Source organism: Furipterus horrens, unplaced genomic scaffold (assembly GCF_987537825.1).
Source record: "Furipterus horrens unplaced genomic scaffold, mFurHor1.1.pri manual_scaffold_7, whole genome shotgun sequence".
Classification (NCBI taxonomy): Eukaryota; Metazoa; Chordata; class Mammalia; order Chiroptera; family Furipteridae; genus Furipterus; species Furipterus horrens.
The window spans coordinates 39530536-39552457 of NW_028327177.1; the positions used below are offsets into that span (position 1 = coordinate 39530536).

A 21922-nucleotide genomic window follows, 5' to 3' on the forward strand; every position below is an offset into this window, starting at 1 on the left:
TCAACCTTTTTTTTCTTAGCACGCAAACTTTCTTGGTGTGCCATGGCACACAGGTTGACAATCACTAGTGTAATGACATGTATCTGTCATTATAGTATGATAACAGAGTATTTTCACTGCCCTAAAATTGCTCTGTGCTCCACCTAATTATTCCCCCTCCACTTCCTGCTCGTCTCTAGCAACCATTCATCCTTTTTTTTTTTTTACTGTTCCATAGTTTTGCCTTTTCCAGAATGCCATATATGTAGTTGGACTCATACAATATATAGGCATTTCAAATTTGCTTCTTTCCTTAGTAATATACATTTAAAGTTCCTCTATGTTTTTTCATGGCTTGATAGCTCATTTCTTTTTAGCATTAAATAATATTGCATTGCGATTACCACAGTTTATCCATTCACCTACTGAAGAACATCTAAGTCACTTCCAAGTTTTGACAGTTATGAAAAAAAGCTACTACAAACATCTGCCTGCAGGTTTTTGTGTGGACATAAGTTTTCAGCTCCTTAGGGTAAGTAGCAAAGAGTGTGATTCTAGGATCATGTGAGTAAAAAGTATGTTTAGTTTGGTAAGAAACCACCAAACTGTCTTTCAGAGTGGCTGTACTATTTTGCATTCGTACTAGCAATGAGTGAGAGTTCCTTTTGGTCTACAGTCTCACCAACATTTGCTATTGTCAGTGTTTTGGATTTTAGTCATTCTAATAGGTGTATTATTGTATCATTGTTTTAATTTGCATTTATCTGATGACATCTGATATGGAACATCTTTTCATATGGTTTTTTGCCATCTGTATTATCTTTGATGAGGTGTCTGTTAAGGTCTTTGGCCCACTTTTTAATCGAGTTGTTTGTTTTCTTGTTTAATTTTAAGAGTTCTTTGTATATTTTTAATAACAGTGCTTTATCAGATATGCCTTTTACAAATATTTTCTCCCAGCCTGTGGCTTGTCTTTTCATTCTGTTGACATTATCTTTCACAGAACAGAGCTTTTAATCTTAATGAAATCCAGCTTATAAATTAATTTTTTTCATGGGCCATGCCCTTGATGTTCTACCTAAAAAGTCATTGCCATATGCAAGGTCAATTTTTCTTCTAGGAGTTTTGTAGTTTTGTATTTTAATTTTTTTTTAAATCCTCACCCAAGGACATTTTCATATGCTTTTTTTAGAAAGAGAGAGAGAGGGAAAGGGAGAGAGACATTGATGCGAAAGAAGCATCGATTAGTTGCCTTCGTATGCACCCAGACTGGGGATGAACCTATAACCTAGGTATGTGCCCGGACTAGATATCGAGCCTACAATCTTTCAGTTATGGGACAACATTCCAACCACTGAGCCACACTGGCTGGGGCTAGTTTTGTATTTTAAATTTAGGTCTGTGATCCATTTTGAGTTAATTATTTTTTTTTTGAAGGATGTAAGGTCAGTTGTTTTAAGCCACTCAGTTTGTGTTACTTTGTTAAAGGAGCCCTAGGAAACTAATACAAATGGCTTTGGTGGTTTTAAATGTATTCATTCTTTCAATCAGAAGACATTTACTGAGCACTTTTTATGTGCCTGGCACTCTTCTAGGTATATCAAAGATAAATAAGACATGTATCCTGTTTTCATTTTTAGAGTTTGGTCCAGTAGGAAACAGCTATATAAATGCCTAAGTTTCCATACACTTGATACGCGTTCTCATTAGGATAGTGTCTGAAGTTCATTGTGGCAGGTGGAGCTGGGAGAGCCAGGGGATACTTTTGTGCTTGGTTTCAAAGAACTTGAAATCAAACTCTGGAATTCTGCTTGATTCTGCCACTACTAGTGCTATCATTCCTACCTAGTTCAGGGCATGTTTGGCCTGCTGTAATAGCTCCCTGTCACTAGAATTCTTCACAGATATGACAAAGTAACTTTTAAAATGCAGTCAAGATTATGCCATTCTCCTGAAAACATCAATGGGTTCTTTTCACAGTGAAAATAAAATCCAAACTCCTTTTGATGATATGACCCCTGCTAACTTTCCAGTCTTGTTCCCTTTCACAGTGGTCTTGCTGCCGTCTGTGGAGGTTTGGATCCATCTTTGACTTGGCACTTGCTCTCCCCTAGGCTCAAGATCTTTCCATGGCTCCTTGCCCTTCAAGTCTCAGTCCACTTTTGGCAGAGGAACCTTCCTTGACCATCCTATTTAAAGTAGTGCCCCTCCTGCTGTCTATGCTCTTACTTTGTTTTGTTTTGTTTATGGCATACACGGCTAACTTGATTGATTTGTTGTTTGTGCCTGGTTTCCACCCACCTTACTTACTCTCAGCTCTGCCACTGTAGAATGTGTGGTCAGGAAGTGCAGGTCATGTTTACCCTACTCACTGCTGTGTCCCTGTTGTGCATACATAGAAGGTGTTCCATACAGAGAAATAAAGAAAAACTTACTCTTTTAGTTTCATTATCATGTCAGATCATATGTCACCATAGGTGTCTTTGTTATGAATCCCAAATTGTTTTCTTATAATTTCATTTTATAGTCCCACCTACTCCCCCTCCACCGAAATCCCTCCTCAATCTTCATATCCTTCTCAGCTGCCTTCTGTGCTATTGGAGCTGTCTTATCTCTAAATTTATGTAATCTCACTTAAGAATGCCCTAAGGTTTAGAAAAGTTGCTCAAAGTAACACAGCTGTAAATGGCGTTTGAGGATTTGAACTTAGATCTTTCTCTGACTAGAAATCCTCTCTGTTGTACTGGGGTACGGAGCTGATGTTTTTGATGAGTGGGAGGTAAAAGTCCAGAATTAGAGTAGGAGCCCTGTCCATTTCAAATAAAATAGCAAACACTTATCACGTGTTTCTGTAAGGAGAACTAGGTGATATTTGTTAAAAGGAATTTTAAAAAAGAAACACGTGAATTTTTTTGAACTGATGTTAATATGTGCTTGTTATAAAGTATATGGAATATACAAAAATATGAAGAAGGAGAAAGTAAGTAAACACCGTCTGTAGTTCTAATACCCAGAGATAACCAGTTAACATTTTATAACATTTCATTCAGTATTTTTCTGTGCAGAAATAAAATATTGTGATGTCATTTTCATACATAAATCTTTCATTAAACGTGGAAGTCATTTTCTAATGTAATAACTAGGTCAAAGCATATTATCAGATTTCTTTCCAGAAAGATAGTATCAGTGTATATTTCCATGAACAGCATGTGAGTGCCTTTTCATACCTTGCTAATATTTTTATTTTCTATTTCTTTGATATTTGTTGATATTAAACTTGAAATATGTTTATTATTAATTATCTTATATGGCTTGTCTATATACATTGCTTATTTTTCTGTTGCCAACTTAATATATTTTGAATCAATTTTTGAATTGTTTTATACTGATGATGAACATTTTGTCATATTTTGGCAAACTCCCAGTTTTTTGCCTTATTTTTAATCATCTGTCTACACTGCTAACCCTTTATCTAGCAAACAGCCTCTTTAGTGATGTAATCACAGGAGTAAATAATTTAAAATACTGAAAATTTCTATTAATAAAATATTTCACATGTAAGCTTTTTGTCTTAACCATGCTAATTTGATAAAGATCTTTTTCATTTTATTGTCATGAACTAATTGTCAATAACAAATTATTACTAATTATCTCTATATATTTGATATAGGGTAAAAGACGAGTGACAGGATAAATATTATTATAGAACTGCAAATGTGGAATTGGAGGAAAAAGTTTTTATGCTGGGAAAACTGTGGAAAATGAATGACTTGAGAACCTCTGAATATTACCACCAAAGCATGGTCACTGCGAAAACAATTGGCACAGCCTCTCTCCCTCAAGCAAATGTTTTTATTTTTGTAATATTACTTCAAAATTTATAGTAAGAGAAATGGAAATTAGGACCCATTTAGATAGCTTTTCTAAAATCTGTATTTTTAAAGAGAATTTATATTTTATAAACATTTAAAAGGATATTTTTTGGTGGCTTATAATAGTAACATAGAACAGGACAATTTGAAGATAAAAGCAAAACATAATTTACCTGAAATGGATAGAACCAGCATTTTCATTTTTATTTGATTTATGGTGAAAATACTCCAAATTCATTTTCAATGAAACTTTCTGGAAGTGACCTCAAGGATTTTTGTGGTTGGCCACAGGTTGTTTCCATGTGAAGTATAGTTTTAGTAATGTTGACAAGGCTTTCCACTTTCATTTTCCCATAACCAGTGTTTTTAAATTTCCTTTTTTTTTTTTTCTTTTTAAGTCTTAGAATACCTTAGAGCAGGATTCAAGTGGGCTAATCAAGAAAAGCCATCAAAGATATGAAAGTAAAATTTTAGACGTTTTATGTATATTTATTTTTAACTTTATTTTCTTAGATCCTAATTGTACCTGTTGCATTGAGTACATAAAAGTATGTGTATATGCACTAAGACCTCACCTGTTCAAAGGTTCTTGGAACTGTGGTGAAACATCACATAATGAAACCAATTCTACCATAGGCTAATTGAGATAAAATACAGCACTGCATTCATGCTATAATGAAATGATGTTATTTGAGGACCTGCTGTAATTTATAAATAAATGCACTACAAGTTTTGAGACCACTACCTCAGAATATGTTGATTGTTATGAATGCTCTCACATACGTACCACACAGAAACGAATATAACATTTCAAGGGGTTCTTGGAGTGCCCGCTTCATGTTTCTAGAATACCTGGGATCCCATTTAACCTTTCTTGCCTCCTGAGTCCACTTAGCTGCAGCATTTTGTCTACTGATGTGACTTTTTTAACCAACTCTGATTTCAGTCCTTAAGGTTATAGCCAAGGATTAACTCTTAGAACAGCTTACCTTGTACACTGATCTGTCCTGGCTTCAGTTTGATTAGACTATGAGCATTTAAAAAGTGGACACTTTATTTAGCTCTGTTCAGCCCAGTGCTTCACACAAAATAGATAACCTGTAAGTATAAAAAGTAAATCAGACCTTTATGAAGTCCCTATCTGTGACCCAGTCCTACTAAGTCCAGCTTTCTGCTCTACTCACACTCCCTCCTAGGTCCTCCTGCAGTGCCTCCTCATGCTCTGCAAGGCATCCAGTCACTTATGTCTTGAAGGGTCTAATGCCATCTCAAGATGGCCACTGTTAATTCTTTGATGACTGAAGGATTTCTGGAGAGCCTCTTGAAGTGGTACGTATTTGTATTCAGACCCCCTCATATGAAGCTGGTTAATGACATGGTCAGAATGAGGGACAGGTTTCCAACCCTTAAGGACTTTATAACAGGTCTCTCGATTTCTCCTGGGGCCTTGGTTGTTCTAATACGTTTAGAACCCTGTGGTCTACTAACCAGGTGATTATAGATAGCCCTTATCTTCAATACCCTGTTGGACATATTCCTAGGTCAATAAACCCTCTTTGTTTTTAGCAGAAAAATATGACCCTAGAGAGTACTAAACCAAAATAAAATGGCTATAAAATCTGCTTGTTAGAAACTGGACCAGCTTTTCAGGTATAACACCAGTGATATTGAAATACAGTGTGAGCTACATATGTAACTTAAATTTTTTGTTGTGGCCACATTTTAAACAGTGGAATAAAACAGGTAAAATTAGTTTTAATATATTTTATTTAACCAGCTATATCTGAAATATTAACTTAACATATTTAATATTAAAAGATGTTAATGATATATTTCATATATGTACTTATCCTCATCAGAGGACATTTTTTCATTGCTTTAGAGGGGTGCAGGGGAGAGAGAAAAGAGAGATAGAGAAACATATATCAATATGAGGGAAACATGGATTGGTTGACTCTATAGGCGCTCTGACTGGGGATTGAACCTACAACCTGGGTATGTACCCTGACTGGGAATTGAACCCTTGACCTTTTGGTTATGGAACGATCCTCCAACCAGCTGAGCCTCACTGGCCAGGGCTATTTTATCTATTTTTAAAGAGCACATATCCATTATGACCAGGATCGTTTCAAGTACTATGTAGCCATAAGTGACCACGGAATCTCTCATTGGACAGTGTAGTTCTAGAAATAATGATATTTTGTTAGAGGGAGTCAAGGCAACCTCTCTCTTTTTATCTTTTTTTAAATTCTTAGAAAAATTTGTAGTTACATTTTGTGGGGTTCTGTATACTTCCTTTATTCAAACCTTTAAAAATTAGAGGATTGTAAATATCAAGGTACAGTACTGTACAAATTAGCAACATTTTAAAAGAGGTTGTATAGTTTTGGATATGAGAGAACAACAAAATTTTTAGCAGTTCTATTTGTGGTTGTTTGGACTGTTTTTTTTTTTTTTTTTTTTTTTTTTTGTGGGGTGGGAACTTTCATTGTAAAAGCTATGCTTTTCATCATGGGGTCAGCTCTCATCCTTCCTAAGAAAGATTTTTAGAATGAGGGAAGCTGTTGGGTGATAAAAGACATAAGGCTTCTTGTTGGGTCAGGTTCCAGTATATCCCCTTGTGCTGAAACTTTGTTTTCTCTAAAAATGCATATATAAAATGAAAAGTAAAAAGATTCTTTTTAAGTAGGAAAAGTTTATTTAATAATATGGAGCCAATCTTATTTGTTTACGGCTGCTGGTTAGTGCCCTTCAGCAGCATAAATGGATAATTTTTCATTTATTAAAGAAAGAAAACTTGGTGTTCTTCCTTGGATTTGAACATTGGCCAGAGGATCCATGTTTTATGCCAGTATGAAAGTGGACTAGATAAAAATTCTTAAATCTCATTTAATTTAATTCAACAGTTTCAACTTTTAAAATCATCAAATTTAAACGGTAGTATGGAAAGTCTGAAAAGGAATAATTGTTCATAATCCCACCATCATGAGACAGTGTTTTATGTATTTGCCATGCTTATATACATATTTTAAGGTAGTTGTGATAAGTGGGTACATTAAATTTTACAGCTTTTTGGAACGTATTACTTAAAATATGGAATTATAATCTTAGTAATTAGATAACATTTTATTTTATCATACAATAGCCTGGAAATAGGTACCAGCTTGTGAAGTAATTCCATTCCCCAAAGTAATACAGAGATCCACTTGTCCTGGTTGTTTGTGAATTGCTACCAGTCCATACTCAGCCTGTGGGAAGAGGAAGGAGAGGAAGTTCAGGCAGTTTACAGTTAAGGAGGTGACAGGAAGTTGTGGTATCTCCTCCACTCTCATTGCCTTGGTAAGAACATGGCTCTACCTAGTTGTAAGGGAGGCTGTAAGAGAAATGACACTGTAGGAACATGCCTGATACACTTTTCTCCATATTTTGGGTTATTTCCTTAGGATGGTTTTTATAGAACTGGGATTATTTGTCCAAAAAGTATGAGCATTTCAATAGAATTTTTATTTCTACATTACTTTTCTAAAGCAACAATTTCAGTACTCTGAAGAATGACCAAAGGCTAATGGTATAGAACTTGGAAAGTGTTCTGCTGTTCTACCCTACTCTGTCCCAGTGGGTTTGCATGGCAATTCTGCCAGCAAGAGGCAGGCCATAAAGACCTCAGCTTAAAGAGGGCCAGCTCAGATCCTTGGATGGTGATGCCCAGTGGCATTGTCTGTGAAGTGAATTTTCACAGGTGCAAGGGAAGGCCTGTAGCTCAGCTCAAAATAGCCTGGGATTGCAGTACAGTTTGGAGCAAACATTCCTGGATGAGATTACACATAAGCACAGGAAAGACCTGAGAAGGCCCAAGGTATTTATATAATTTTGGCTGACCCTAGAGTTGTGTGCGTGCACCTAGTAGACTTGAAAGGGCCCTATGGGAAGATAAACCTAGGGCAAACTTGAAAACAGACTGAAGTTCAAATGAGCTAGCTCCCCTACCCACACACATATCCATTGAGAGAGGTAGGGTCCTTACTGGCTTGAGATGTTTGAACATAACCTTCATCCAGTTACAAATTGATCACTAAGTTATGCAAAAGGACAGCTCCTAGGATGCCAGGCTTAAAAGTAAAAACAAGAATATATTTAAAACCAAACTTTTGAGAAATGTACCATGGTTATCTAAGATATTAATTAACATTAGTAGAAGCTGGACAAAGTGTTAACAGCAACTCTCTGTACTGTTTTGGCAACTTTTGGTAAATCTAAACTTAAAGTAAAAAGTTTTTAAAAATATCAGTGGAAATTCTGGACTTGAAGAAAACAACACCTAAAATGAAAAGTTCACTAGAAGGACTCAACAACAGTTTTGAGGTGCTAATAAAAAAGAATCAGTAAATATAAAGACAGACCAATAGATGTGATTCAATTTGAAAAACATAGAAAAATGAAGAAAAATGAGCAGAGCCTCAGAGGTCTGTGGAAAACATCAAGTATACACATGTGCAATGGGAGTCTCAAAAGAGAGAAAGGTACAGAAAATAGCCTTTTGAGACATTTTCCAGATTTGATGAAAAACTTTAAACTGTACAACCCCAGTGAACCTCAGTAGAATAATACAAAGAAACTTATACCTAGATGCAGCATAGTCAAACTGTTGAAAGAGAAAATCTTGAAAGCAGCAGGAGAAATATAAATCTGTATAATTAATGGCTTCCTTCTCATAAGAAACATTGGAGACCAGAAGGTAGCGGGATGGTGTATGCAAAGTGCTGAAAGAAGAACAACTGTCTATGAATAATTGTTAGCAAAGCTATCATTCAAAAAATGTAGGTGAAACAAATATATTCCTATGCAAAGACAAAATGTGTAGCAAGCAGACCTGCCTTGCAAGAAATAACCAAAAGAAATTCTTAAGGTGGTCAGGGGATGAACCAGGTGGTAACTCACATTCACAGGAAGAAATGAAGACACTGGAGATGTAAATATGTAGGTTAATCTAAAAAATTTAAGTACTACATTTTATCTCAATTATTAACTTCTAAAACATGGAATTCTTTCTAAAAATAAATTTATTACCTGTAACATTTCATTTCCTCCCCATGCTAGTTGAAAACAAATTGTTCTTGCTATTTGCTTTTTGGTTTGTAGCATTTCAGAATTTTTGGTTTTAAGACTCTTTTCAACTCTTAAATATTGAAGACTCCAAAGAGCTTTTGTTTATATGGATTTTATGTATTGATATTTTTCTGTATTAGAAAATAAAAGAAAAATTCAAATACTATTCATTTAAAAATAATATCAAGTACATGTTACCATAATAACTTTTTTTTTAATGAAAAAGTAAGTATATGTTCCAAAGCAAAGGAATTAGTGAGGAGAGTGTCGTTGATTTACCGTTCTCAAATCTCATTGGTAGAAGACAGCTGGATTCTCAATAGGCTTCTGCATTGAACTTTTTTCCATATTTTGTATGGCTGAAGTATATGAAGAAAACCTGATCCCACTCAGGATTTAGTTGAAAAAGGGACGTGTATTTTAGTAGCCTTCCTTAATTGTGAATATTTTTCTTTGATGCCAGAACTCAAGAAGTGGTAGTTTCATAAAGGTTAGTTGCAGTGTGGAATCTGAAACATAGCAATGAATTTTTAAGTTCATTGTTATATTAAGCAATATACTTTCTTACATTAAAACCCATTGTTCGTGTTTATTTGCCCTGGCCAGTGTGGCTCAGTTGGTTGGAATGTCAGCCCGTAAACCAAAAGGTCACAGGTTCTGTTCCCCATCAAGGCACATACGTAGGTTGCAGGTTTGGTCCCCAATCAGAGTAAGTATAAGAGGCAACTGATGGAAGTTTCTCTCTCACGTCACCCTTTTTCTCTCCCTTCCCCTCTCTAAAAATCAATAAGCATGTCCTTTGGTGAGGCTTAAAAAAAGAAAAAACACACCATTGTTTCTGTTTTTTTTCTGCAGGATAATGGGATAAACAAATTTTCTGGCTGAAGTAATTGGGAAAAAAACTGTTAGAGTAATGGAGTATTGCATGAGAATGTTTTTTGACATGATTTTTTAATTAGTATTTGAGAGTTCTAAATTTAATGCCTTCTATAAATTAGGGCTTAGTTTAAATTCCTGGAAGCTAGAATCAAAGGTTATCTATTATTAGTATGTACTTAATTTAAAACTTAGTTATTTCATCACGATCATTAGTATTATTATAAAAGTCATACCTTCTTATAAAATTAAATAATTCAGAAGGATATAAATAAAAATAAAGGTCATTCTGTCCTTACCGATTCCCCATAGATAAGTGATGTTTATAGTTTTTTGAATGCTTTACCTGAAAATTGGTTCCCATATAGACATCTTGATAATGTATTGTACAATATGTAAACATAATCTTTTTAAAGCAAATAGTCATACATATTCTGTAAATATGTACATTTTTAACATCTTCATGTCAGTATAGTAGATATGCCATTCTCTTTTAATTCTTTTTGTTGTTGTTGGGTGGGGTGGGAGGGAAAGAGAGAAATTCTAAGGAAACTGTAGAATTACAAGAAAACATATACATTAAAATACACATACATGAAAACCATTAATTTCTTTAGAATTCAGTATAACCACAGCAATTTTAATATTGCACTTGAAAGCAATATAAACAACACATCAACATAGCATGATTTGATTTAACTAGCACCTGGAAGCTCTTACAAGCTCTTTAAAAAAAAAAAAAAGTTTTACTTTATTTTTAGAAAGAGGGGAAGGGAAGGAGGAAGAGAGGGAAACGTTGATGTGCAAGAGAAACAACCGATTGCCTCTCACATGTCACCCACTGGGGATCTGGCCCAAAACCCAGGCATATGTCCTGACCAGGAATCAAACCAGAGACCTTTCGGTTTGCAGACCAGTGCTCAATCCACTGGGCAACACCAGCCAGGGCTCTTACAAGCTCTTAACTCATTTATTTGTATCCACTTTTAGTAATGAAATGCTATGAAAGCAGTTGGCATGCCATCATAGCCACTTTAAAAGGAAGATTTTACTTTTGCATGGTGTCTGGCTGTCTCTTTTAATTCTTTATGTTATGAGTTTGGTTACCAGAAGAAAATATTTTATTAATAAAAGTACCACTTTTAAGTTAGTTTCCTCTCAAATATTGCTCCTGATCCTTTAACACTTTCATTGATCAAATACAATAAAATCAGTTGCAAACCAAATTGCATATTGTAAAAGTATGCCGGTTTTTGTAAAGTTCATGAGTGTGATATTAAGGTACTCAAAGCTATTGACAGTTGGACTGACATTTGAAGAAAAGAAAATTATCGAGGGCTATGACTACTCGATGCTTTCCTTCCCTACCTGATCTTGTCTGCATGTTAATTATTCTCGAAGAACTTAATCATTGTCAAAAACTCCCCTCTTCCTTCTCATTGCCCATAAAATATCTTACTGGTATTTTTACTGGAATTATTTGACTTTGTAGTTTGGGCAAATTGGCATTATTAGAACTAATCCCAATAAAGTGGTTAGAGTGGTTCCTGGCACAGAGTAAACAGTCAGAAGAGACGAGCCGCTGTGCTGCATGTTCCTTTTGCCTCTTCCGGTGTATTCTTCTCTCCATCTTGCGCTGTGCATCAGGACACTGATGTCTGTAGAACGCATCATCCAGGCTCTCTTGCCTCTGCCTTCTTGTTGGATTTGATCAGTGGAAGGACTGGGAGGAAAGGGAGGTTAGGGTCAATTTTCCAGCTGTTCACCCTGTAGGGCTGTGATATTCTAATGTTAAATTACCCTTTATTTCTAGAATGATTCTTACCTGTTAAGATATATTATTTTCTTAATTATTCTACTCACTAGTATTTTGATTAGGACATTTGTAGCAATATTTCTTCCTGAAAATGATCTATAGCTTTCTCTCCCCCATCCAGTGTCAGGTTATGGTAATAGTACTCTGGCAAACAACAAAAAAATATGACTGACATCATGGAGCTTATAGATTAATGTGCAAGAAGGACATTCATAAAATAACCACATGATCGAATGTGTAATCACAAACTGAGATATATAAGTATTCTGAAAGAATGGAACAGCCTATGGGAACAGATAACAGAGGAACCAAACCTAGCCTAGGAAGTCAGGAAGGCCTTTCCTGTAAGATTGTGGTTGAGCAAAAGCTGAAGAATCTGTTGGTAACAGGGCTGGGGAGGGAATGGCAGTATAATGGGATGGAGGTGGGGGGAGTATAACCCATCAGAAGAATTAGAATGTCAGGTCAGAGCTCAGAGAATGAGAAGAGAGTGTGTAAAGTGAGCTTGAGCAGTAGGCAGAGGCCAGCCCATACAGAGCCTGGTGGACTATGTTAAGAATTTTGGTCTGAATCTATGAATAATGGGAAGACATTGAAGCAGTTTAAACAAGGGCTTGGGAAAACTAGAGTTGTGTGTGAGATCAGCTTTATGCTTTGTAAATGATGGCTCTGCCTGATGTGGGGAAGAGAGTTTAGAAGGAGGCCGAAGTAAACATAGAAAGACATTAGGAGGCTGGTTCAGTAGTTCAGGTTAAAAGATCATGACACTCTGGACTAATAATGTGTGATAGTGGAGACAGAGGTTTGTATGGATTCAAGAGACATTTAGAGAGCAAAATCAATGATAAGTTTAATGTAGGAGGGGGTGTCAGAGATAATTTCAAGTTTTTTGGCTTGTATACTTTGATAGATGTCGGGTCCACTCCTTGAGAGGAAACAAAGAGTCAGGGTCAGAGGTGAATATGAGGCAATTTTGAGATTCCCCAGTCTTCTGAGAGTAAATGCTGAAGAGATAATAGTACATATGGGTGAGATTTTGTAGTACTGCGCTTGCAGATGAGTAATTGAAACCTGGTAGATGATTATGTTCCTGCAAGGGAGACAGAAAGAGTGCTGTATTTGAAAACAAAGGGAAGAAAGTGTTTCAACAATGAAGCGTTGATTCAAGGTGTTGAATTTAGCCAGATAAATGAAACAGGAAGTGTATCGAAACCTCAGGGTCTTCATTCTTATCAGTAAGAGCTACTTGGACAGAGTGATGAATACGAGCAAGTGGGAAGTCTTGGAAGTGAGTTGGAAATAAGATGAGTCCACTTTAGGCAGATCTAAATATATGTGGTCGTTATAGAGAGAAGGGAGAAGACAGTGGCAGGAAAGGGATGAGCATGGCAGAGTTTTAAACTGGGGAAGCTTAGATCGATGAAGCCAACATAGAGGTTTTGCTATTATCACTGAGAAACAAAAATATATGTGTTTATAATTTACACATAAGGCCCATTTGTTTAATCTTTAAATGTATCTTCTCTTCAAATTTAGATTGCAACTTGAACTCTTTTTCATCATCGTAAGCATTCTTTAATAATAGCTCCATGCCACTCCTGATTTCATGCCTTGTCTCTAGAGATCCAAGGTGAACACTTACAAAATTTCTTGTAAAGTAAGCAAAATGTGAATATTTCCAAACTGTTATCATAGCAATTCAGAGAAGGAAAACTCTGACTCCAAAAAACCTCCGCTGCCTTGCGGCATACCTCTTCAGGGGAAAGGCTAAGGGAGTAAACCCTGACAGAAAATCCGGAGCCGGAGTCCCTAAGGCGGTTTGACGTTGTAGTCAACACCGGCAACTCCTGCGGCGCACCTGAACCCAAGCTGTATCGACTCCGTCTTTCCCTTGGACCCTTCAGCTGCGAAGAGAGGGGGGGTCTGCTGCATGGGCAACAGCAGACCCTCCATATTACCCTGCCCAGGCTCTGTAGCTTCAGCGTCATCGCAAGATGTCGATTCAACACGGGAGGAGACAGATACTACCATGTCACTCCCGAGTTGGACTGCACAGCCATTCTCGGCGGTGCAGATGGACTCTTAAGAAGCTACACCATCGTCTCTCGAGACGGACGGCTGCCGACGACGACGACGACGACGACTCTTTGATATCATCCTTGTATTTTTCGAGGCAAGTTAATAACAGTAAAGGAGAAAAGAGATTTAAAAAAAAAATACAAAGATCTTTAAGGCAGTGAAGAAATTAACTTGTTACCAGGGAAACTGGCATCATACATTACTGATTATAGGCTGTGTTTTATATCAAGGTTTAACAAAGTACAGTTGTTAGAAGATTTAAGATATGTATATAATTTTAAGATGTATTGGGTTGACCAAAATGTTTGTTTGGTTTTTTCCATACAATAGGTCTAGGAGCGCTTAGACGTCTTTAACTTCATTCGAAACAGTTTTGTTAGATTGTATTGTGACCGCTGTCTTATCAGCATGCATTTAAAAAAACATCAAAATTGGTGAATTTTTGTTGCAGCCATTTTAATATTGAAGATGGAAGAAGATATGCAACATTTTTTGGCATATTCTGCTTTATTATTTCAAGAAAGGTAAACATGCAACTGAAATGCAAAAAAAGATTTGTGCGGTGTATGGACAGGTGCTATAACTAACAGAATGTGTCAGAAGTGGTTTGCAAAGTTTCTTGGTATTATTGCCATTTTGGCCAAGTAATTCTTTGCTGTGGGGCTGTCCTATGCATTGGAAGATCTTTAGCAGCATCCTTGGCCTCTGTCCACTAGAAACCAACAGTGGGAGATAGCAGACATACTCAAAATATCCAAATCAGTAAAGTTATTGGTGAAAATGGAAAAAAAAAATGTCTTTTATTTTATGGAAAAAAACTAAATGAACTTTTTGGCCAGCCCAATATGTGTAAGATATGAAGTGGTGACATAAAATACCATCTTTCACTTGATAAGCCTTTCATCTACTTTATCTCATCCTGTGAAGCCCCATTTAACAAGTAAAAGGTTTAGATTCAGAGGGATTGCTACTTGTCAGAGGTCATATGGCTAATCTAGATTAGAAACCAAATCTTCAGACTGAAGGTTAATGGTCCTTCACTTCATTATCTTTAGTAATAGAGTTAATACAATTTCATGTGTCAAATCACAGGCATATTTCAAAATAGGCTCACTTTTTCTTTTTCTCAAGTGATTACATGTGAAGAATTAAGCATTCTTTATGTAACAGGTATTATTGTTTATTTAATGCCTACAACATCATGTTGAGGTAGTCAGAGAACAGGGTTGTAACTTTGTGCTAGAGATGGTAGCATGGTTTAAAAATTGGAGCTACCTTCCTACCTGCAAAGGATTTTACAGGCTCTTTCTAGACAGAGATTGAAGAAAAAAAAGTGTCGTCTAGTGCTCATGAACAAGAAATGCTAACTTTCTCCTTTTAAAAGCATGACCTGTATTTTTCTTTATTACTAAGGTGATACATATTCATGATGGAAAATTTAGAGAAAAAATAAACATATAAGAATCATCTGTAATTCTACCACTTAGAGATAACAATGTGAATATATTGGTGTGTAACTCAATAATCCTAAATTCTATCCATCTAAATACAGTCTCTTTCTTACTATGCATAATGTTTTATAATGAGTTTTTAAAAAAATTTACCATATATCAGTATTTTCATATTATAAAATTTTTTTTATTGTTTATGCTATTACAGTTGTCCCAGTTTTTTCCCATGCTGCCCTTCCCTCAGTCCCCCATCCCACAGTCAATCTGCACACCATTGTTCATGTCTGTGGGTGATGCATATATGTTCTTTGTGTAATCCCTTCACCTTCTTTCAACCACTCCCACCCTTTCCCTCCGCTCTTACAGGTATTGGTCTGATGAACAGAAAAATTTGAACTAGAATATCCAGTGGGATGCTGGTAAATGCTCATAGCAGCTGGACTGCTGAAGAAAAAATATCCCTGATCTGTGGTATTTGCCAGTTCCTTTTTTTTAAGTCAGAGGATTGAATTCTATTAATCTTTGGAGGTCTTTTTTTTTTTAATTGTTTTTTATTGTTATTCTATTACAGTTGTCCCAATTTTCCTCCCTTCGCCCTCCTCCGCCCATCCTGTAGTGTACTTACTCTTACTATGAAACTGTCAATGCATTGTCACTGAATGCATTGTTGAAAGAGTTGTACAGACTTGGCTGTCTTGAATAGTGTTAGCAGACTGTACAGCACCACTGGTTATACAGCTTGACTGTTTTTATTTGCAGAGAGCAAAAAGTTATGCTGATTTCCTCAAACATAGGACGTACCAAAAAGACTCAAGGTTTAGTGGCTACAGATTTGGTTAATTCAGCAGCTCAGTGTTTCCCTGTCCCATCATCACTGACCAGCATTCTTTCTGTCTTTCTGTATTGCTATCTTCAGTATGTTAGAGTTGTCCTCATGCTAGCTTCCATCATGGTTGCAAAGTGGCTTTAATAGTTCCGAGTATCCAGACATGACAACTTCCAGAGGAAGAGAAGGGCTATATCCTCCATTTTGTACCATTTTAAGTGTAAAGAAACCCATCTCATCAGGCTCTTTGAGTGGATTTCACACTTCACCTGATTGTTTCACATGGGCATTTCTAAACCAGTTTCTTTCAAGAAAAATGGAACTATTATGATTGCCTCAGACCCGTCAGGGCCTACTTTCACGTGTGAGGCTGCAGCCATGTACCCATGAAGCGCGTGGCTGCCCAGACACCTAAGCAAAGTTTTGTTTCTTTTAGGAAAGAGAAAAGGAAGGGTGGATATTAATTATACAATCAGTAGTGTCCATTGCACAGGGGTTGTAGATGGCACTTCCAGTTGTATTCTCAGCTTCAAAATTTAATTAATTTTTCTATTTTGATTCGTAAAATTCATCATCTAGGAAAATTACAAATGTTAACAGTATTCTTTTGAATTCATTCTGTGAGGCCAGTATTACCCTGATACATGCTACACGTTAAATGAAATAGGCTAGCACAAGAGGTCCATTGTGATTTGATTTATATGAGATTTCCAGAAAATGTCTTTTCGAAAGGACAAAGAATTGATCGGTGGTTGCTAGGGGTTGGGGGAGGGAGAATGGGGAATAACTGCTATGAGTATAGTATTTCCTTAGGGGTGATAAAAATATAAAATTAACAGTGGTAATGGTTAAACATATCTATATTTGTGAATATACTAAAAACGATTGTATGGTCATTTAAATGGGTGAATTGTATGGTTTATGAACTGTATCTTAAGAAAGCTGTTTAAAAAATATTATCAGTATGTACACCTTCCCTTGCACAAATTTCAAAATACTTCAAAATTAGTGATACATAAGTTTGAAGAAAAATAGTTGAAAATGTAATATATAAAATGCTGCTCATGTTGTCATAAATATAAAAGTCAGAAAAATACTCCAAAGTTACACTAAGCACTAAAATTATAATATTCTATTGTATCCTTGCATGTTCATTTGTTTGTATAAAACTGCTTTGTTTTAATGAAAATATATATCCTGAACAGATGCAGCTGAGCTTTGCCTTGTGTTTGTTTATGGAGCTTATTTGCTTTAGTAGAGCACAAGGAGTCATGTACAGGTCCAAAGGAAAAAAGAGGATGCTTAAGAGCCCAAACTTTGCTAATTAATGCAGATATATAAAACATTCAGAAACATAGACAGACATGCCAGAGGATGGACTATTTTAAGATTGGAGTAAAAACATGTTAATCTAGCAGTATGAATTAATATTTGGGAGACGTCCTTAAAGAGTTACAATTTTTAGATGTTTGAATATGTACATTTTTCTGAGAAATTATTTACATACCATAAAATTCACCCTTTTCAGACGTACAGCATGGTTTTTCATATATTCACAAAGTACTATGTTGCACACCTTCACTACCAATTGCAGAACTTTCCCCACCTAAAAGCAAAACTCTTCTCATTAGTAGTCACTCTCACTCCCTCGTCCGCCAGCCCCTGCAACTAGGAATCTAGTTTTATCTCTGTGTATTTACACATGTGCATTGTTTTAGTACAAATTTTAAATCACTAAAGGTATCCAAGAATTAAATCATAATCAGTTGGAAAAGTTTGAACATTTATGTATTACAGCATTCACTTTTAATGATTGTAGGTATTTCGTAGTTCTGTTTTTGTAATCATCTAGTCCCTTAAGGTAATTTCCTTAAGATTAATTCCTGGAAGTGTCATGGCTAGTTAAAATGTTAGGCCTGGTTTTAAGCCTTTTGTTAAACATTGTCAGATTACCTTCCAGAAAGCTTATATCTGTTTATACTCAAGTAGTAATGTAAGTGTGGACCAAAATATCTAAAATGGAGTATTAATCAAATAGGTAGTTACAGAATAGTCATGGTGATGTAAAATACATCATAGGAAACAAGAGTCATTAATGTTTTAATTATATGGTGTCAGATGGCTATATCCAGGTGATCACTTCGTAATATATACAAATATCTAATCACTATACTGTCCACCTACCCCTGGCTGGTTTGGCTCACTGGATTGAGCGTCGGCCTGCAAGCTAAGTGTTGCTGGTTCGATCTTCCAGTCAGGGCACATCAGAGAAGGAAAACTCTGACTCCAAAAAACCTCCGCTGCCTTGCGGCATACCTCTTCAGGGGAAAGGCTAAGGGAGTAAACCCCGACAGAAAATCCGGAGCCGGAGTCCCTAAGGCGGTTTGACGTTGTAGTCAACACCGGCAACTCCTGCGGCGCACCTGAAGCCAAGCTGTATTGACTCCGTCTTTCCCTTGGATCCTTCCTGCGAAGAGAGGGGGGGTCTGCTGCATGGGCAACAGCAGACCCTCCATATCACCCTGCCCAGGCTCTGTAGCTTCAGCTTCACTGGAGAGGACACTCCAGCGTCATCACAAGATGTCGATTCAACCCGGGAGGAGACAGATACCGTGTCACTCCCGAGTCGGACTGCACAGCCATTCTCGGCGGTGCAGATAGACTCTTAAGAAGCTACACCATCGTCTCTCGAGACGGACGGCTGCTGACGATGACTGTCCACCTGAAACTAATATAACATTGTATATCAATTAAATTGAAAAACAAGAAAATGTGAAATAAATCAATAAAATAAAATGGTGTACTACTCTCAGGGGCTGTACAATGAAGTTGGGGAGTTGTTAGGGTGAAGGGATTAGTCAAAGAACATATATGAAGGACCCATGGACATGGACAATGGTGGGTGTGGGGATTGACTGGAAGTAGGGGTGGACTGGGCAGAGGGAGACGAAGGGGGGAAAATTGGGACAACTATAAAAGCATAAACAATAATAAAAAAAACTTGTTACGGAAGTCAGATTTCTGCAAGTCAGCACCCAAATGAGGTTTGGCCTTACGGACTTCAGTGCTTGCCCTAGAAGTACCCACCCCTCCCCACAATGCCTACACTTCACCTTAGGGTGTCATTATCTGGAACTGACCAGTCCTTTTTGAACTAGCCATCACACCATGTTAAGTAGCCAGTAGGAAGAGTTTCTTTGTTCCAGTCTGTGGTTTTTGCCTTTATAAGCTCCAGCTTTCTTTGTCTTCCTGAAGTACATTTCAGGCCTTACCCAGAATCTGTGTCTCCTGGATTTGAAACCTTTAAAATCCCAAATAAACTTGTAATGTGTTTTATAGCCTCAGATCTTGATTGGTTGACATAGACTTCTATAACTTGTATAATAATAGAATAAAAAACAATTTTTAAGTAGAGGGATATCTGCCTTCCAATTAAATGTTTACTTGTCTCATTTTCAAAATTGTTTTCTATACAACACTTCAGAAACTTTTCAGTGAATAGGAATCAGAATTTCAAAATCAGCTATACTTGAAACAAACAGAGACTCTATGGTCACAGCTTGTATTCCAGATTCTAAACAACACTTGTACTATTGGATTGGCAAAAAAATCCGTTTAGTTGTTTATGTAAAATACACATTTTAAATTTTCACCAATAACTTCATTGATTTGGGTATTTTGAGTATGTCTGCTCTCTCCTATTGGCTTCTAGTGGGTAGAGGCCAGGGGTGCTGCTAAACATCTTCCAATGCATAAGACAGCCCCACGGCAAAGAATTATTTGTCCAAAATGTCAATAGTACCAAGAAACTTTGCAAACCACTTTTGACACCTTCTCCATACACTGCACAAATTTTTTTTTCCGTTTCAGTTGTGTTTTTAACTTTCTTAAAATAATAAACCATAATATGCCAAAAATGTTGTATATCTTCTTCCATCTTCAATATGAAAATGGCTATACAAAAATTCACCTATTTTGGTATGTTTTTATTTTTAAGTGTATGCTGATATGACTGCTGTCACAATACAATCTTACAAAATTGTTTCGAATGAAGTTAAAGACATCTAAGTGCTACTAGAGCATCATATGAAAAAACCAAACAAACTTTTTGGCCAGCACGATGTATCTTCTTCATCATTTGTAAATGGCCTATACTTTATATAAGTAGTTCTAATCCATAGAATGAATTAAAATTTACAGCTGTATCAAATTGCTTATTTTAGTGTGGTTTTCTTAAGTTGTCCCACTAAATCTTGAAATAAGCCATTCTGATGGCCAAAATGACTGAATTTTATTTTTCTCTTTATACAACCATGTGTTGGACTTTCCAAGTAGTAGGGAGTTCATTTCATGTTGAGGAAATGAGTTGGATACAACTGTGGCAGTAGTAATATTCAGACTATGTTCAGGAATTGTGATTAGAATTTGGTTGGAATTAGGATATATATAGGGTATAAATAAGATGGGATTAAGTTTGTGCCATAAAAGGCAAATAGTAAGCGTTTTTTTATATTTCCTTGGTAATAAAAAATATTCTGCAGGGTAGGGAAGAATGGATGGTAAGGTGCTTGTCTACACTTTTGCTGAGGATTGAATATTTTGTGCTCTTTGTGTGTCCTCTTAATCTTGGTCCTATAGCTTTCTTTTTTATCCTATCATTTTTTCTTAAATTAGCTTCCTCCCACCTCTGACCCGCAAGTCCCCTGGTTTTATCCTCTGGCTAGTGGTTCCCAATTGATAATATCAGGTCCCAGGAGAACCTAGGATTGTAATAAACTTGGAAAAATAAATCTCATATGTATATACTAGGTGTTTTTCAAATACAAGTAGATACCATTGTGATTAATGAATGAAAGTTATTTAAACATAACTATCAAACTCACAATATTGTATTTACTGTATTTGCATGAATTTTAGACTTGAGGGAATTCCAAACTTTAAGGAAAATTAGATGAAAATATGTTCTTATATTTTGTATTGTGCTAAAATAAGCCTACCATAAACTTTATCATTTTAACCATTTTTAAATGTACAGCTCAGTGGCATTCATCACATTTACATTGTTGTGCAACCATCACCACTGCCTGTTTCTCAGACTTTTTCATGATGTCACAAGGAAGCTGTGTACCCATCTTTCCCCATCCAGTCCCTGGTCCTTTATTCTATTATACTTTCTGTCTCCATGAAGGCAATATTTTGGGAGGAGTTTTGTTGACATAAGATGATATAAATTAAGTTGTACATTTCTTTGTAGAGTGTCGATTGTCAGTGAATTTCTTTTGAACAAGAAATACCATGTACTTCAATGCATATTAAGTTATTTTTGCCTTTTTAATTCTGTCTATTTTAAACAAAGCATTGTAATTATATATGCTAAGTACAGAATACTTCATGTTCTCTTCATTTTATTTAATATAAACAATGGTGTTGATTTAAGAGAAAATAGTTCTTTTTACTGTAGAACTTTACTAAACTGCTTTTTATACATTGTTCTAGTTGGAGCCTCTTAAAGTCTTAATAACATTTGCAATTAAGTTCATCAGCAAATCCAAAAGATGCCAATCTTTTTGCCAACCTGCATAAATTTGTTATCATGCTCTGCTAGCTGATGGTTGTCAAATTGCACATAATTTGATTCCAGCTATTTTTTAAAATGAGCATGGGATGTAATTATTATTGCTCATTGTATTCCATTAGTCATAGTTACTGGGAGGTGCTCTACACTTGGGTCAGACCCTGGGCTTTGGTCTTTTTATGTTCCATATAACCCTGATGTTGTGAAAAACTCAAAGCTTAGGTTCACCTACTTTACTTTGACCTCGAAGTGAACTCCAGCTACAGTACTCGGCTTACGTTGATACATTCCTGCCTTTACTTAGTTTTTGCCTGGGGTGTTCCTTATTTTCTTACCAGCTAA

At 36.1% G+C, this 21922-nt stretch overlaps 1 protein-coding gene and 1 non-coding gene across 2 annotated transcripts in view; one reads left to right on the plus strand and one right to left on the minus strand.

The window, feature by feature from the left end:
* PDE7A (phosphodiesterase 7A) overlaps nt 1-21922 on the plus strand; it is a 113010-nt gene that overhangs the window by 16770 nt on the left and 74318 nt on the right. The window lies entirely within an intron of this gene.
* LOC150004324 (small nucleolar RNA SNORA15) lies at nt 10806-10925 on the minus strand. Its single transcript, XR_016512543.1, has one exon. It is a non-coding gene; the product is annotated as a small nucleolar RNA SNORA15 (small nucleolar RNA).